This window comes from Cervus elaphus, chromosome 13 (assembly GCF_910594005.1).
Source record: "Cervus elaphus chromosome 13, mCerEla1.1, whole genome shotgun sequence".
Classification (NCBI taxonomy): Eukaryota; Metazoa; Chordata; class Mammalia; order Artiodactyla; family Cervidae; genus Cervus; species Cervus elaphus.
Window position 1 is genome coordinate 18,065,135 of NC_057827.1, and position 17,961 is coordinate 18,083,095.

The window sequence follows — 17,961 nt, forward strand, 5'->3', positions numbered from 1 at the left end:
TTCTTTTTTCTTAGTTGCAGCATGCAGGATCTTTAGTTGCAGCATGTGGGTTCTAGCTCCCTGACTAGGGATCGAACCCAGGCCCCCTGCATTGGGAGTGCAGAATCTTAGCCACTGGACCATCAGGGAAGTCCCTCTGCTCAGTCTTGAACCACTTGAACTCAGACACCAAAACCGTGCAGGTATCTGCCCTGGCCTCCCCCTTCTGAGACCCTCCTGGGGTTGGTCAGGCTGGGGAGGCTGTCTGTGACTGTGGTGAGGAAAAGGTGATGGCTGTGTGATGCCCACGCTCTCCTGATGGTCCTTCTGGGCGGTCGGCAGTCACCAGCATGTATGTGATTGACTGTGTGTATTGCGTGCTTGCTTGTGTGAGAGTTGTCTGTGGGAGGAAATAGGTGTGCATGTGTGTGCGAGGCCGCTGTTGCTCTTTACTCACTAAGTTGTATCTGACTCTGCAACTCCATGGACTGAAGCACGCCAGGCTTCTCTGTCCATGGGGTTTTCCAGGCAAGAATACCCCGGGGGGCTCAGTGGTAAAGAATCCACCTGCCAAGCAGGAGACTCAACTTTGATCCCTGTGTTGGGAAGACACCCTGAAGAAGGAAATGGCAACCCACTCCAGTATTCTTGCCTGAGAAATCCCATGGATAGAGGAGCCTGGTGGGCTACAGTCTGTGGCGTTGTAGAGTTGGACCTGACCGAGCTACTGAAGAACAACTACAAATAATGGCGTGGGTCGCTCTTTCCTTCTCCAGGGGATCTTCTCCACCCGGGGATCGAACCCACCTCCCCTGCATTGGCAGGTAGATGGAAGCCCACTTGTTTGTCTGTAGAGCATAGCAATTTATGAAAGGTTTTTCTCTCCCCAAGTCAGTGGGATCCTAGAGGAATTTTAGAGAGAGAGAGAGGATGACATGTTTAAGTCAGTGTTTCAGAAAGGCCTGTGATCTCTGGTTTGAGAGAACTCCCAGGGCCATGGAAAAAGGTTTAGAAGATAGTCACACAGTTTGAACATAGATGTGGACAAGTAACAGTGCCAAGTAACAGTGAGATGGATTAAAAAGATGGATGCGCATTCTTTGCTGCTCTCCCATCAACAGGTAGAGTCTATTTTTTCCCTGCTCTTTTTTTTTTTTTTTTTAAATTTTTTTTTATTCCCTGCTCTTTGAATCCGTGCTGGCTTTGGGACTCATTCTGACCAACTGAAAGCAATGAAAGTGGCGCTGTGTAACTTCTGAGACGAGGCCTTCAGAGATTGGCGGCTCCTGCCTTCACTGTTGGAATGCTTTCTTTTGAAGCCTCATTCAGAATGCTGCCGTTTGAATCAAACTGTGAAAAGTCTGAATGCCTTGAGACCACCACGCTGTGGGGAAGCCCAAGCTAACTGTGTGAAAAGAGGGGGACCACATGAAAAAACGCAGAGGAGTGAAGCCTTGAAAACTCCCCTCCAGTTCAGACCCAGCTGAATTCAGCTGAGTGGATGATCCTTGGAGATGCTGTATGGAGCAGAAAAGCCACCAGCAGAGCCCTCTCTTGAGTTCCCAACTCACAGAATCTGGTGCAAGCAGAATGCTCATTTTATGCCAGTTAAGTCATGGGGTGGTTATTTATTTGGCTTCACCAGGTCTTTGTGGTGGTGTTCGGGCTTCTCATTGCAGTGGCTTCTTTTGTGGAGCATAGGCTCTAAGTGTGTGGCCTTTAGTAGTTGTGGCATTGTAGGCTTAGTTGCTCCTTGGCATGGGGGATCTTCCTGGACCAGGGATTGAACCTATGTCCCCTGCATTGGCAGGCAGGTTCTTAACCACTGGACCACCAGGGAAGTCCAATACAGTAGTTTTTTATGTAATACTTGGCAACCCAGACAAATAGATGACATTTCTTGATTATTCTGTGCAGTATAGTGCCAGGCAATAGTGTCAAGATGTCCAATATCTTGTGATTTGCTGTGCAGATTCAATATGATCCCAGCCACTTAGATTTAATATTCATGATTAGCATTAGTTATTTTCTCGAAAGTTGTTTTTGTTCAGTTGCTGCTAAGTCGTGTTCGACTCTTTGCAACCCTATGAACTGCAGCACGCCAGGCTTCCCTGTCCATCACCAACTCCCCGAGTTTGCTCAAACTCATGTCCATTGAGTTGGTGATGCCATCCAACCATCTCATCCTCTGTAGCCCCTTCTCCTCCTGCCTTTAATGTTTCCTAGCATCAGGCTCTTTTCCAATGAGTCGGCTCTTCAAATCAGGCTCTTCACATACTTCTTGAAAGTAATATCTATTATATTCCTAATTTTACTTTTTATTCATGAGTAATTACTGAATCAAAAATTTCTATGTCAAATAAGATGTGAACCAATAAGAATTAAATTTCTATCCTAAATTAGCCACAGATGCTATCTTTCAATAACTCTTTCAGAGGAAAGAAGGTAGACAACTAAGCCTTCCCTCCTTAATTCTTGAGGCCAGAGGGGGATGCTGAAGATGAGGGGAAGGATGTGAGGGAGAGGAAGGGTGGAACTAAAGGAATTTTGGATGCAGGCAGAGGGGAATCAGAGAAGGCAGTTGAGAGGGGGACCAGAGAAAAGAAATGGTGTGGAGAAGCCTGGGGCTCCTGCTCTTGGTCTAGGTTCCTTTGCAGACTCTGCATCTCAGAGAGGGATGCTAACTTTGGATCTGAACTGACTCCTGGCCTGGGGTGTGTTTCTTGCTTCCTTCCTTCAGAATCCTCATCCAGTGGCCATCCAGCTCCCGACCCCCATAGAATTTCCATGGAAAACTTGGGTTTGGATGAAGACCTACTATTGTTTTTTGGAGGTGAGAGGTTCGTAGTGGGGAAAGAGAGGAGACTTCTAATCTACTGAATTGATTAGTTGAAAAATATTTGCCTCCTAGGATTTCAGTAGCCCGAGATAATCCAGCCCTTAATGAGTAGTTCCACCAGCTATGAATTGATATGCAAATCTATGCAAATAACATGCAGCTCCTCCTGGGCTTCTGGAGACAGGTCTTTGTTTTCAACAGGATTACTTTACTGGGCCAATTCAATGGGGTAGAAAAAGCCCTTTGCAAATGGGATTTTCATATTAATAAGAGCTGCCATGGATTGAATATCTGACACTTGATGTATCTATCTGTTTAAAAGCCTCCAGCACAGAACTGGGCAACCTCCAGACAGCACTTCGGAGCAGGAGCCCCGCTCTGCCTACCAAGCCAGACTGTGAAAGCCACAATCTTCAAGAATGCTCCGCCTCTGCTATTAGTCTTGAGGCATTTCACCCAAAGAGCCAAGTTTAAAAGCTAAAATGTCAGTGACAGTTTCTTAATTTCAACTCTAGAAAACTTACAGAGTAAACGTATGATAAGAGTGTTTAAAAACAGCACTTTGTTTTTCTGATGATAAAATAACTGTTGACAGGCAGATAAAAATGGGAGTTAGGTACACATTCTGAGGTTGGGGACCTGGGTTTGTGTTTGAGAGTGAGAGTGAGAAAGGGGCCAAGTGACCTTTTTTTTTTTAAACAGTAATCCTTTTTTTCTTAAACATATATATATATATGTTATTTTGGCTGTGCTGGCTCTTCATTGCTGCAAGTGGGCCTTTTCTGTAGTTGCAGAGAGCGGTGACTCTCTAGTTGTGGTGTGCGGGCTTCTCATTGCAGTGGCTTCTCTTTTTTTTTTTTAATTTTTATTTATGTATTCTTTCTTTATATTTTTGGCTGCGCTGGGTCTTTGTCGCTGCATGTGGGCTTTCTCTGGTTGCACCTAGTGGGGTCTACTTTCTAGCTGCGGAGCTCGGGCTTCTCACTGCAGCGGCTTTTCTTGTGGAGGCCGGACTCGAGAGCGCAGGCGGGCTCCAGTGGTCGCGGTACGCGGGCTCGGTTGCTCTGCGGCCCGTGGGATCTTCCCGGAGCAGGGATCAGCCCCGTGCCCCCTGCGCTGGCAGGCAGATTCTTAACCACCGGACCACCGGGGGAGTCCCTGGCTTCGCCTGTTGCGGAGATCGGCAGCCTGGGGGCAGGCTTCAGTACTTGCGGGACTTGGGCTCAGTAGTTGTGGGTCGCGGGGCCAAGTGACGTTTAACCTCTTTCTGTGTCTCAGTTTCTCTGACTCTAGTCTGGAGATAACTCACAGGGTTGATGTAAGGATCACCTGAGTTTATTCATGTAAAGCCCTTGATGTCTTTGATGTTCACATTGTACCATCTATAGCCAATGAGGCTCCTTTAAGTTGGGTTTTGTGTCATTTTGAAATGGCCCCATTTTTCTTAGATAGCCTCCCTGCTTCTGCACAGCTGTCCCTGACAGTCCTGCCTCAGACCTAGAACGGGGTATGTTTGCATGATCTCTAGTTACCTTTGTGGGGAATGGTTATTAGATGCCACAGTCTGAGAGGTACCATACTCTGTACTACTGTTCAGGCTTTTTCATTGTTCCTAAACCTTTTCAGTGGCAAAATAAAAATGAATAATGTGTTAATACTAATGCTTACAGTCCAAATGGATCATTCTGAGGCTTTTACATAACTTCTTAGGTTTTATCCTTGTGCCTGTTTCCCATATAGTGAACATTTTGATTTCTAATCTCATTAATATAATTATAAAATTCACAAACCTATAGCTAGATTGATCAAAAAAAGAAAGAGCTCAAATTACTAGAATCAGGAATGAAAGAGGACACATTATGAGTGATCTTACAGAAATAAAAAGTGAATCTGAAATAAGGTACTATGGACAATTGTACCCCTATAAATTAGATAAGTTAGATGATTTGGGAAAATTCTTAGAAAGATAAAAGCCACTAAAACCGACAAGAAGAAGTAGAAATTCTGAATAGACCTATAACAAGTGAAGAGATTAATAACCAGAGAACTTTCCACAAAGAGAGGCCAGGCATTGAAGGCTCTGAAGGCTTCACTGGTGAACTCTTTTTTTTCACGTCACTCAGTCGTGTCTGACTCTTTGTGATCCCATGGACTGTGTAGCCCACCAGGCTCCTCTGTCCATGGAATTCTCCAGGCCAGAATACTGGAGTGGGTAGCCTTTCTCTTCTCCAGGGGATCTTCCCAATCCAGGGATAGAACCCAGGTCTCCTGCATTGCGGGTGTATTCTTTACCATCTGAGCCACTGGGGAAGCCCATTTTACTGAGTGGAAGGCATTCCCAAGGGAATAAGGGAAAATTATTCAGATTCTTTCTATGATTCTAAAATGAGACAAAGACATCATAAGAAAAGACAGGGGAATGGCTACCCACTCCAGTAGTCTTGCCTGGAGAATCCCATGAACAGAGGAGCCTGGGGGCTATAGTCCATGGGGTTGCAAAGAGTCGGACATGACTGAAAAGACTGAAAATACTGTACAGCACAGGGAACTTTATTTTATTTTCAAATGATTTCTTTAAACACTTTTCTAGTTTAAGTATATAACATGATTGTTGTAAAAAATTAGAAAAATTATAGAATTGCAGTTGTTAATGTGGAAAGTCCAAATTGGCCATAATCCAACCCCTAGAAATAATCTTTGTTACTGGTACAACATATATTCTACCAGATTTTTTCCTTCACTCTGAGAAAAATCATTTCTCAAGTTACTTTACAATGAAGTTAGCTATTATGTGATTCCTTATTAGCACTAGGTTTTTGTGAAGATTATCCAGTGATTCTTTGCACTGTGTCTCAATCCTCTGAGAAGTTTAGCCATTGTTAGAAAGTTGTGGGGAAAGACAATATGTTAATTGTTTCAGGGAATCAAATATGGGAGATAGCGTATGTTTTGCAGTGTGAAGAATATAGCAGTGGGGGAAGATCAGATCCAGAATGGAAACACTTGAGTAAAGCTTACAGGGCCAAGCCTTGCCCCAAGCTCCAGATTCCATCCAATAGGACATCATCTAATGGGACTGGTGAGTCTGGTGCCCAGCAGAGGCAAGGAAGATCCATTAGTCCAGTGCCTACATAACACTGGACCATTTCTTCAAACTTCTGTCTCCATGCAGATTCTGAGCCTCTCACTCCTCCCTCCCATCCTAGGAGCAGGCTGTGGATTTGATGCATCCATCATCTGTCTTATGTTGTTCAACTGTAAGTTAAAAAAGAAAAAGATAATTTTAATGCATAAGCCCTTCCTCGCATAAGTTGAATCATTTCAGAAATTATTTTATACCACAAATTCTCTGTTTCTGAGTTCTTAATTTTGACTTTTCTTTCAGCTGGCCTTAGTATATATACTATATATATTTAGCTGGCCAAGTAATTTTTTCACAAAACAACATGCAGGATATGTTTTCTAATCCTTAGACATCTGAGAATAACTTTCTGTTGCCTTTACACATGAAAAACCTTTTGACTAGGTTGAAAAATGTTTGCAACCTTGCTGCTCAAAATTGAGTAGATATTACTGTATTGTCTTTTGGGACTTCTTGCTATTGCTTCAGGAACTCTGGGCAGTGTGAGTTTTATTCCTTTGTAAGTGATCTAGGATTTATGCTGGAGTGCTTTTTTTTCCGTTTGTCTTTTATTTATTGTTTTAAAATTAATTAATTTTTTTTTTTTTTTTGGCTGTGTTGAGTCTTTGTTGCTGTGAGCAGACTTTTCTCTAGTTGTGGCAAGCAGGGGGCGGCTCTCTAGTTGCAGTGCTTGGGCTTCTCATTGCAGTGGCTTCTCTTGTTGCAGAGCGTGAGCTCCAGGGCTCGTGGGCTTCAGTAGTTGTGGCTCGAGGACTCTAGAGCGAGTGATCAATAGTTGTGGCACACAGACTTAGTTGCCTGTGGCAGGTGGGATCTTCCTGGACCAGGGATTGAACTCCTGTCCCCTGCATTGCCAGGTGGATTCTTAGCTACTAGACCACCAGCGAAGTCCTCCTTTGTCTTTTAAATTGCTTGCTGGGATATATTTAGATATGTGATCTAGATATTCCCTGTTTGCCCTCTAGATCCAGTCTCCGTTTTCCCCAGCCTGCTTCGGCCCTGGGGTTCTTGCACATGGAACCAACTGACTCCCGTTCCCCTGAGCTTCTGCTTTGTCGGGCCACTGGAAGGTGTGGGAAGAGATCAGGGGCAGGAGAGTGCTGGCATTTCTTTTACAACTCTCTCTGGGTTCTGATACCACACCCCCTCGCCTCTTTAGACTAGGAATGGTCATGACGATTAAATTCTCCACTGGTTCTGTATGAATCCCCATTGATTATTCTGGGAACTCGGTGAGTACTCTCAAACAGCGGCTTGTATGATTTCTGTCCACTGATTTTCAGGATCATGATGACTCCTTCTGTTATAGTCAGTCTACACGTAAACTATTTAGTGGTTTCTGTTTTTTCAATTTCAGATTTTGCATTTTTCGGTTCTAGAATTTTCATTTGGTTGCTTTTTAGATTTTCCATTTCTTTGCTCATATTTTAATTTGTTCGTTCATTACGATCATATTGTTCTTTAAGTCTTTGAAAATATTTATGTGCATGTGTACTAAGTTGCTTTAGTTGTCTGGGTCTTTGCGACCCTGTGGACTGTGGCCCGCCAGGCTCCTCTGTCCGTGGAATTGTCCAGGTAAGAATACTGGAGTGGGTTGCCATTCTCTCCTCCAGAGAATCTCCCTGACCCAGGGATCAAACTTGTGTCTCTTCTGTCTCCCACGTTGGCAGGCAGGTTCTTTACTGTTAGTGCCAGCTGGGAAGGGATTGAACCTTTGTCATGGCAGTGAAACTGCCAAATCCTAACCACTGGACCACCAGGGAACCCTTATAGTAGCTAATTTAAAGTTCTTGCCTACTAATTCCAACTTCTGAGTCATCTTGGAATTAGTTTCTTATTTAGATTTAATTAGATCTCTACTTTTATTATTTATCTTATTATTATGTCTCATTTTCACTTGTTTTCACCTAATAGTTTTTCTCATTGATACTGGACTTTGTGGGGGATGTACTGTGGAGAATCTCAAACCTGTCTTCTACCTTTGAAGAATGTTGAATTTTGTTTTAGAAGGTAGTGAAATTACTTTGTTGTTGTTGTTCAGTCACTCAGTTGTATCCGACTCTTTGTGACCCCGTGGACCGAAGCACGCCAGGCCTCCCTGTCCATCACCAATTCCTGGAGTTTACTCAAACTCATGTCCAGAGTTGGTGATGCCACCCAACCATCTCCTCTAGTCCCCTTCTCCTCCTGCCTTCTATCTCTCCCAGCATCAGGGTCTTTTCTAATGAGTCGGCTTTTTGCATCAGGTGGCCAAGGTATTGGAGCTTCAGCTTCAGCATCACTCCTTCTAATGAATATTCAGGATTGATTTCCTTTCGGATTGACTGGGTTGATCTCCTTGCAGTCCAAGGGACCCTCAAGAGTCTTCTCCAACACCACAGTTCAAAAGCATCAATTCTTTGGCACTCAGCCTTCTTTATGGTTCAACTCTCACATACATACATGACTACTGGAAAAACTATAGCTTTGACTAGATGGACCTTTGTCGCAAAGTAATGTCTCTGCTTTTGAATATACTGTCTAGGTTAGTCATAGCTTTTCTTCCAAGGAGCAAATGTCTTTTAATTTCATGACTGCAGCCACAATCTACAGTGATTTTGGAGCCCAAGAAAATGAAGTCTGTCAGGGTTTCCATTGTTTCCACATCTATTTGCCATGAAGTGATGGGACCAGATGCCATGATCTTAAGTTTTTTGAATGTTGAGCTTTAAGTCGGCTTTTTCACTCTCCTCTTTCACTTTCATCAAGAGGCTCTTCAGTTCCTCTTCATTTTCTGCCATAAGGGTGGTGTCATCTGCATATCTGAGGTTATTGATATTTCTGTTGGCAGTCTTGATTCCAGTTTGTGCTTCATCCAGCCAAGCAATGAAATTACTTTACATCACCATAATCTTGTGGAGGGTTATTTTGCACTTGTTAGGGCAGGTCTGTTTTAGTTTCACCATTGCTTTTCAAGTGAATACCTTTGTCCTGGGAGGTGGTCTTTATTCATACATGTGGTCTTTATGAAGTTTTGATGAAAAGCTCTTCTATCTTGGGAGGACGTGATCTACAAGCTGTTTTCCCTGTAGTGGGTGTGTGCTGAAAAATCAGCTCAGCTCTTTAGTTCTTCCAGCTGTTTTCCTCTTGGGCTCTTTGTAGTCTTGCCCTACACATGTGCAGTTCTGGGGTCAGCCAATAATTTGTAAAGGGTTTCAATAGAGAGTTTGAGTGTACCTCCTCTGTGGCTTCCTCCATTTGTGGAATTCTGTGAGTTCTTCCATTCACTAACCAGTTGCTTTTGCAGCCCTTGAACTTCTCCTATGATTCCACGGACCAAAAAATCTCCAGGCTCTGCCTGTCTCTGCCTGCCATGTCAGACAGACTGGGGAGTCAGCAAAGGCAGGAGCCATATGCACGTGGACCTCACTTCATGTGATTCCCTTTTTTCCAAACGTTAAATCTTTTTCTGTCTGCTTCTGGTCATTCCACAAGTGTCTTCAAACAACTGTATTTATTAACACTCAGAGCTTATAATTGTGACCATCAGGAGGAATAGTCTAAAATCATGCTGAGTTACCATGCTATTACTGAGCCACTATTGTTTCTTGCCTCTATTTTGAAATATGCTTTCTTGTACCCTTGCTCCTATAGCTGGTTTCACCTCAGTAAGTCATCCCATTAGAACATTAAATCTGACAAGGCTATTTTTTTCCTTATAAGCCAACCACTGGCAGCCCATCTCCCTCAGAATAAAGCCCCAATCCTTGCAGTCAGCTTCACTGCCCTCATTGTGTCCCCCACCCCAACTCTGTCTTATCTCTCTGACTTGGTGTCCCCATGATTTTCCATTTTAATCACTCTGTTCTTGCCACACTGATCCTCTTCCTACTCCTTGCACTTGCCTTGGGGCTGTTTCCATTTCTGTTCTCTCTTTCTGGAATAGGTTTCCCCCACCCTATTTAAACGTGTAAATCCCAACACCCCTACCTACTCTCACAGTCTTTTAAAAAAAGATACTTATTTTTTTGGCTGCACCAGGTCTTAGTTGCAGCACTTGGGATCTTTAGTTGTGGCATGCAGACTCTTAATGATAGCACGTGGTCAGCATTTCCCTGACCAGGGATCGAACCCAGGCCGCCTGCATTGGGAGCACAGAGTCTTAACCATTAGGGAAGCCCTTCACTCTTTTTACCATCTCCCCTAATTTACTTTATCTTCATCGTGCTTGCCGTCAACTTAATAATTAATTGTCTACCTTCACGAGGATGTAAGGTCCATGCAGGCAGGGATTTTTGGTGTTTTGTTCACATCTGTATTCCTGGGACCTGGCATAGATGAATATTAAGTGAATTTTTCTCCACTGGGACTCATATAGGCTCAGCTCCTTAATACTGAAAATATGTCTAGGGTAGTTCCCAGCTATTATGAAACTGGCATGTTTTATCTTGGACTCTTTCTCTTTATTCCTATAGAGTCTTCCCTACAACGCTTTCCTTACAATGCTGATCTCCTGGGACACACACTGTGGAATGTGATAAAATGTCAGTGAATTAGGTGTCTGTGGAGTTTGGGTTATTATTATTATTATTATTTTTTATCAGAAATAACCTTAGGAAAATCTGATATCTTTTAAATTTGTTCGTATCACATAAAATATACCAGGTTCTAGTGTTTTCAGAGTTAATAGTATAGAGATAAGAAAAAGGAGATAACGATTTAATCATTGACATAATACATTTTATGCCTACATAGATTATGCATTGTTGATCTTTAAGTTAATTTAGGCTTAATGAGATGGTGTTTGAAGACTTAATATAATTATTTTATTATGTTTTTAAAAAATTATTCTCTGAGCTTGTGCATGTTTTATACCTCATAAAGGCCCATGTGTATTGCCTTCTCATTGAATATATATATTTTTAGCTGTTTTCTGGTTTGAGGTTTGCAGTCTGATCTCATGAAGGATGGTTTTACTCAAATGTTTAATTTTCCCAGGCATTCTACAACTTTTCTTTTTCCATGTTTTTCAATGGAGACCTTTATTTCCAAAATAAATTAAACTTTATATTCTGAAAATGGATTCTTTAGATATTCTTGGAACTTCTCTCGGGATCCAGTGGTTAAGATTCTGCCTTGCAGTGCAGAGGACCTGGGTTCTATCCCTGGTCGGGGAACTAAGATCCTGTCTGTTGTACAGAGCAGCTCCCCCCTGCCCCCATAAATAAATAATAAAAAGAGGGATTTGCAACAGGCATCTTTATCATCCTGGGCACAAATTTAATAATGAATGGAGAGTTCAGCTGACATTCAACGGCGGGCCCTCTAGTGTTCAATCTTGAAAATGCAGATTAATTTCTGAACAACATTGCATCCACCCTTGTGGCAGAAAGCGAATTAAAGAGCCTCTTGGTAAAAGTGAAAGAGGAGAGTGAAAAAGTTGGCTTAAAGCTCAACATTCAGAAAACTAAGATCATGGCATCCGGCCCCATCACTTCATGGGAAATAGATGGGGAAACAGTGGAAACAGTGACAGACTTTATTTTGGGGGCTCCAAAATCACTGCAGATGATGACTGCAGCCATGAAATTAAAAAGCATTTACTCCTTGGAAGAAAAGTTATGACCAACCTAGATAGCATATTAAAAAGCAGAGACATTACTTTGCCAACAAATGTCCGTCTAGTCAAGACTGTGGTTTTTCCAGTAATCATGTGTGGATGTGAGAGTTGGACTATAAAGAAAGCTGAGCGCTAAAGAATTGATGCTTTTGAACTGTGGTGTTGGAGAAGACTTGGACTGCAAGGAGATCCAATTAGTCCATCCTAAAGGAGATCAGTCCTAAATATTCATTGGAAGGACTGATGTTGAAGCTGAAACTCCAATACTTTGGCCACCTGATGTGAAGAACTGACTCCTTGGAAAAGACCCTGATGCTGGGAAAGATTGAAGGCAGGAGGAGAAGGGGACGACAGAGGATGAGATGGTTGGATGGCATCACCAACTCAATGGATATGAGTTTGAGTAAGCTTCAGGAGCTGGTGGTGGACAGGGAGGCCTGGTGTGCTGCAGTCCATGGGGTCGCAAAGAGTTGGACACGACTGAGCGACTGAACTGAACTGAACTGAACTGATTGCATCCCAGGGAGCCCCAGGGTCTCCAGCAGAAGCCAGGAAATCAGAAGGGAGGGACGAGGAGGCTGAATAGCTGGACTCTGGCCTCATCCCTTTCAGCCACAGAAGCTGTAGTTTTATACATTTTCTTCATCTGGGGACACTGCTTAGCTGTTACATGATAAAATAGTTATTTTGGCGCTTCAAAAATAAACATTTAAAAAGCAATAGAGTGTAAGCATGTGAAATCCAAGAAGTGATTGTACTATACATATTCATTTATATCATCGGATTTTAGGATTTCAGCAGTATTTCCCCATATAAAACATATAAATGCTGGAATTAACACCAAATAGCTAGTTAACCTATGGTGGAATTGAATGTCTGTGTATTTTCATTAAAAAAAATTCAACAAGCAACATGCATGACCCTAGAGATCATCATAGGAAGTGGAGTAAGTCAGACAAAGACAAATATGATATCACTTATCTGTGTAATCCATAAAGTGATACAAATGACCTTGTTTATAGAACAGCGACAAACCCACAAGCATAGAAAACAAGTTGGTGATTACCCAAGGGGAAAGGAGAGGGGTAAATCAGGAGTGTAGGATTATCAGATACACACTTGTATATGTAAAATAAATAAACAAGGACCTACTGGAACAGCTGCAAGGTCCTCTAGGATTTGCACAGCCACCCAGCTTGAGTGTGGAGCAAATATCGTTTCCTGGCAGTGAAGGGACAGCGGTACGCAGAACTTAGTGGGGCTTAGTGATCAGCAGCAGGGGGTGGGTCGTTTAAAATGTTGATTTGCAATGTTAATTTCTGCTACACAGCGAAGGGATTCAGTTATACCTATATGTGTATATTCTTTTTCATATTCTTTCCCATAATGGCTTATCACAGGGTATTGAATATAGTTCCCTGTGGGATGCAGTGTGTGTGCTCAGTCGCTCTGTCCCATCTGACTCTTTGCGACCCCACGGACTGTAGCCCGCCAGCCTCCTCTGTCCATGGGATTTCCCAGAGAAGAATACTGGGGTGGGTTGCCATTTCCTCCTGCAGGGAATCCTCCCCACCCAGGGATTGAGCCTGTGTCTCCTGCATTGCAGGTGGCCTCTTTACCGGTAGATGGGCCGCCAGGGAAGCCCATGCTACCCAGTAGGCCTGTGTGTTTATCCATTGTATATAGAGTAGTTTGCATCTGCTAATCCCAAACTGCTGCTCTATCCCTCCCCCACCCCCCTTCCCCTTGGCCACTTCAAGTCTGCTCTCTACATCCGTGAATCTTTCTGTTTCATAGGTAGGTTCATTTGTGTCAGAGTTTAGATTCCACATACAAGTGATATCACGTGGGATTTGCCTTTCTTTTTCTGACTGACTTAGTGTGATCCTCTCTAGTTGCATCAGTGGCATCATTTCCTTCTTTTTTGTGGCTCGGTAGTATTCCATTTCTCCAAAGAAGACACACAGATGGCCAACAGGCACATGAAAAGATGCTCAGCATCACTAATTATGAGAAAATGAAAATCAAACCTGCAATGAGGTACCACCTCATCCCAGTCAGAATGGCAGCATCTTCACTCACACATCTGGCCAGTGATTCTGGATGATGACTGGACCTCTCCCACAAAACAAGTGACTTCTCCGTATGATCTCTTTGATTCATTTTTTATGACTGTGCTGGGTCCTCTTTTCGACGCGGGCTTTCTTTAGTTGCAGCACGCGGGGCTGCTCTCCCCTGCGGTGCGCTGGCTTCTCACTGCAGTGGCTTCTCTTGTTGCAGAGCACAGGCTCTAGGGGCACAGGCTTCAGTGGTTGCAGCACGTGGGCTCAGCAGCTGTGGCACGTGGGTCTAGTCACTCCAAGGCATGTGGGACCCTCCTGGACCAGGATCAAGCCTGTGTCCCCTGCCCTGGCAGGCGGACTCCTCACCCCTGGACCACCAGGGAAGCCCTCCGTGTGGTCTCTTGAATAGACCAGTTTGGGCTTCCTTACAGCATGGCAGCTGGGTTCCCAGAGTGAGCATCCCAGGAGGTAGGAAGTGATGTCTTAAGGGCCTGGACACAGTTATATTGTCATTTTTGCTCTATTCTATTGGCTGAGGACTAACATAGCCCACATTCAGCATTGACACCAACTCATGATTGGAGGAATGGTAGAGAATCTGGGGGCTCTGTTTTAAAACTGCCACAGTTCCCGAGATGATAGAGGGGGTCACATCTCACGTCCGTTCTCATTGACTGTCTGACTGTTGCATGTCAGTGTCTATGTCTGCTCTCTTCCTCCTCGGAACACCAGTACAGTATTCCGCAGCCCATTGTATGTCGGTGGGGCAGAGAGATTAGTTTTAGCTGGTGGAGTGAGCGCAGAAGTGCCATGTGTCCCCTTGCGTCGAGGTAGGTAAGAACCATGGGTTTTCTCTCTCTCCCGCTCACCTACCATCTAGATGCAGCAGAGCCAGAGGTGGACGTGGGTGCAGGAGCTGGTGGAGTCACAGTATGGAAGGAACCTGGGTCCCTGAATGAAGGCTAGAGTGAGTCCCTCATCCCATGCCCTCTGCCCACAGTAACATGGACGAGAGGGAGGCCTTCATCATCTTAAGTCACGGAAGTGGATTATTTGTGACAGCAGGCAGCGTACTCTAATACATTAACCAACCTCTCTGAACCTGCTTCCTTACCTGAAAAGGTGGGTATTATCAATATCTATGATGAGTACCCTCATAAGAATTAAGTGAAATAATTTAATGTACAGCCCCTGGCACGTAGGAAGTTCTCAATGGTGGTTCAGATGGTAAAGAATCTGCCTGCAATGCGGGAGACCTGGGTTTAATCCTTGGGTCAGGAAGATCCCCTGGAGAAGGGCATGGAAACCCATTCCAGTATTCTTGCCTGGAGAATCCCATGGACAGAGGCTACAGTCCATGAGGTTGCAAAGAGTCAGATATGACTGAGCGACTAACACTTTCAGTGTCATTACTACAAAGTTAATATGACGGCCAGTTGGAAAAGGAGGCAGGCTTGTGCCTGGGAGGATGGCGGTCCAGGAGGAGGGGAACAGTAGGCTGGCCATCATCATCCCCATCATCAAGATGCCACCTTGATTTGTTGAGTCCCTGCCTGGGCCAGCCTCTGTTTTAGGGGCACTTCACTTGTGTTCAGGTCAGTCCCCCAAGGCCAATGTTGTTAACCTTGGGGTCACGATGAGGCCTTTGGGGCCCAGAGCTGCTGCCAAAGCTGTCCAAAGTCACACAGATAATGACTCAGGCTGGCCTTAACACATTATTGACCAAAGACATGTTAGCATGTCTTTTGTTGTTATTGCTGCTCAGTCGCTACGTTGTGTTCAACTCTTTGCAACTTCATGGACTGCAGCAGGCCAGGCTCCTCTGTCCTTCACTATCTCCTGGAGGTTGCTCAAATTCATGTCCATTGAGTCAATGATGCCATCCAACCATCTCCTCCTCTGTCTCCCCCTTCTCCTCCTGCTCGCAATCTTTCCCTGCATCAGGGTCTCAAAATGTTATTGACTGGAGTGCTTCAGTATTCACTTACCTAATAAATCACTGGTCAGTTTCTGCAAAAATCCCATGGTCAGTAAAGAGTTAACCGCAGCTCTTCTGACCTCCAAGCCCGACTCCTTTTATTGCAGAGATGACAAATGTGACATGTACATAAAAGAAAAGAAAAAAATGAGGCCTCTGTCTGCTTTCCTCTTTGCTGGGGAAGTGTTGTTTTTTTTCCTTTGGAGACTTTCTTTACTTCACATTGTAAGGATTTACTTTTGTACATTAAATATATATTGGCTGTGGCTTGGCTGCCAATGTGGAAGGCCCCAGCTTCCTTCCCTCTCCCGGGGTCCTTTGGCCTCTCTTTTCTGTTTGAACTCCACAGGCGTGGTGAAGTTGGTCAGTGGAAAAAGTCTGGATCTCGTGAGCAAAGTCCAAGTGCATGAGGCTCCCTGCAGCTTAGGGTCTCCTGTGAGTAGATCGGATGTTTTAAAGCCCTTTCAGTGACACCGGTAACCCGAGGTGGGATTGTAACTCCAAAGCGGTGCTTTTTTTCCTGTGTGGTTTGCCAGAAACAACTTTATATTTATTTCTTTTGGCCTCACTGTGCAGTATGTGGGATTTTAATTCCCCAACCAGGGAGTGAACCTTTGTCCCCTGCATTGCAAGGCGGATTTAAAAAAAAAAATTATTTATTTTAATTGGAGGCTAACTACTTTATAGTATTGTGCTGGTTTTTGCCATACAGCGACATGAATCAGCTACAGGTGTACATGTGTCCCCCGTCCTCAATCCCCCCCACCTCCCTCCCCATCCTATCCTAGGCTGGCCCAGAGCACCAGCTTTGGGTGCCCTGCTTCATGCATCGAACTTACACTGGTCTTCTGTTTTACATATGGTAACGTACAGGTTTCAGGACTATTCTCTCGAATCATCCCACCCTCGCCTTCCCCCACAGAGTGCAAAAGTCTGTTCTTTACATCTGTGTCTCTTTTGCTGTCTTGCACATAGGGTCATCATTACTGTCTTTCTAAATTCAGTATATATGTGTTAATATACTGTATTGGTGTTTCTCTTTCTGACCTACTTCACTCTGTATAATAGGCTCCTGTTTCATCCACCTCATTAGAACTGACTCAAATGCATTCATTTTTATAGCTGAGTAATATTCCATTGTGTATATGTACCACAACTTCCTTATCCATTCATCTGTCAAGGCGGATTCTTAACTGCTGGACCACCAGGGAAGTCCCCAGATGCATCCTTCATTTCTCGATTGCCCTGTGAAGTGAGGGCAGCTTTGTCTGCAATTCCACCAAAATAAGAAAGTCTCAGGAACCTGCTGAGGAGCAGGTGCTTACCATCCTGATGTTAGATCTTGCTAGATGAAGCAGTTTTACTAGATTAACCAATGATTGATTTCTCTTCCTTCCTCTTCCTCCTCTCTGAGGTATCAGTTTTGGTTTTAGCAACATAACCCACTGCATGGGCCGATAGATCTGTAGGTTCAGAGTCAGTCATTAAGGAGTGTCCCTGGACTGGCTTTGCTTTATGTGAACAAGACAGTCCTTCTATCATCCGTTGAAGAGTGTGTGGAGCTGAGACACCAGGTAAAGATGAGGGTTTATAATATCTTCTACTTACACTGTTCCTCTTCTGGCTCTGATAAAACTTTAAACATAAAACATACCTTCCTTTTTATTTAACAGGTAGTTTCTCTGTCAAAGGCAGGATGAGTAAAACCAACTTCTACATTTAAGGTTATCTTTGAAATATTTATGAGTATGCTCAAAGATAAAAAAGGCTTTGAGTGCTTGCTGCTAAAACAATGAGTGAACCTGATTTTCTTCTAGAATATTATTTGGTATTACTCTTGTTTGTTTTGTTATTATAGAATATTATACAGTTCTTCTGCAGTAAAATTCAGAAAGCTGATTTGTTACTGCCTAGATGGGAGGGGAGTTTGGAAGAGACTGGTTACATGTGTGTGTACAGCCGAGTCCCTCTGCTGCCCACCTGAAACTGTCACCACGTTGTTAATCGGCTACACTCCAGGATAAAATAAAAGCTGTTTTTAAAAAAAAGAAAATAAGAAAACTATTTCGTTCTTTAAAAATAGTTAAAAAAAAATCTGTGTAGCTGTTTAAAGCTTCCCTAGTAGCTCAGCTGGTAAAGAATCCAGCTGCAACGCAGGAGACCCCAGTTCGATTCCTGAGTTGGGAAGATGTCCTGGAGAAGGGATAGGCTACCCACCCCAGTATTCTTGGGCTTCTCTGGTGGTTCAGACGAAGGTAAAGAATCCACCTGCAATGTGGGAGACCTGGGTTCGATCCCTGGGTTGGGAAGATCCCCTGGAGGAGGGCATGGCAGCCCAGTCCAGTATCCTTGCCTGGAGAA

The 17,961-nt window shown here is 43.9% G+C and overlaps 1 non-coding gene across 1 annotated transcript; it reads right to left on the minus strand.

The window, feature by feature from the left end:
* Positions 1 to 56: 56 nt before the first annotated feature.
* TRNAG-CCC lies at positions 57 to 129 on the minus strand. The gene has a single exon. It is a non-coding gene; the product is annotated as a tRNA-Gly (tRNA).
* Between the last annotated feature and the right edge of the window lie 17,832 nt (positions 130 to 17,961).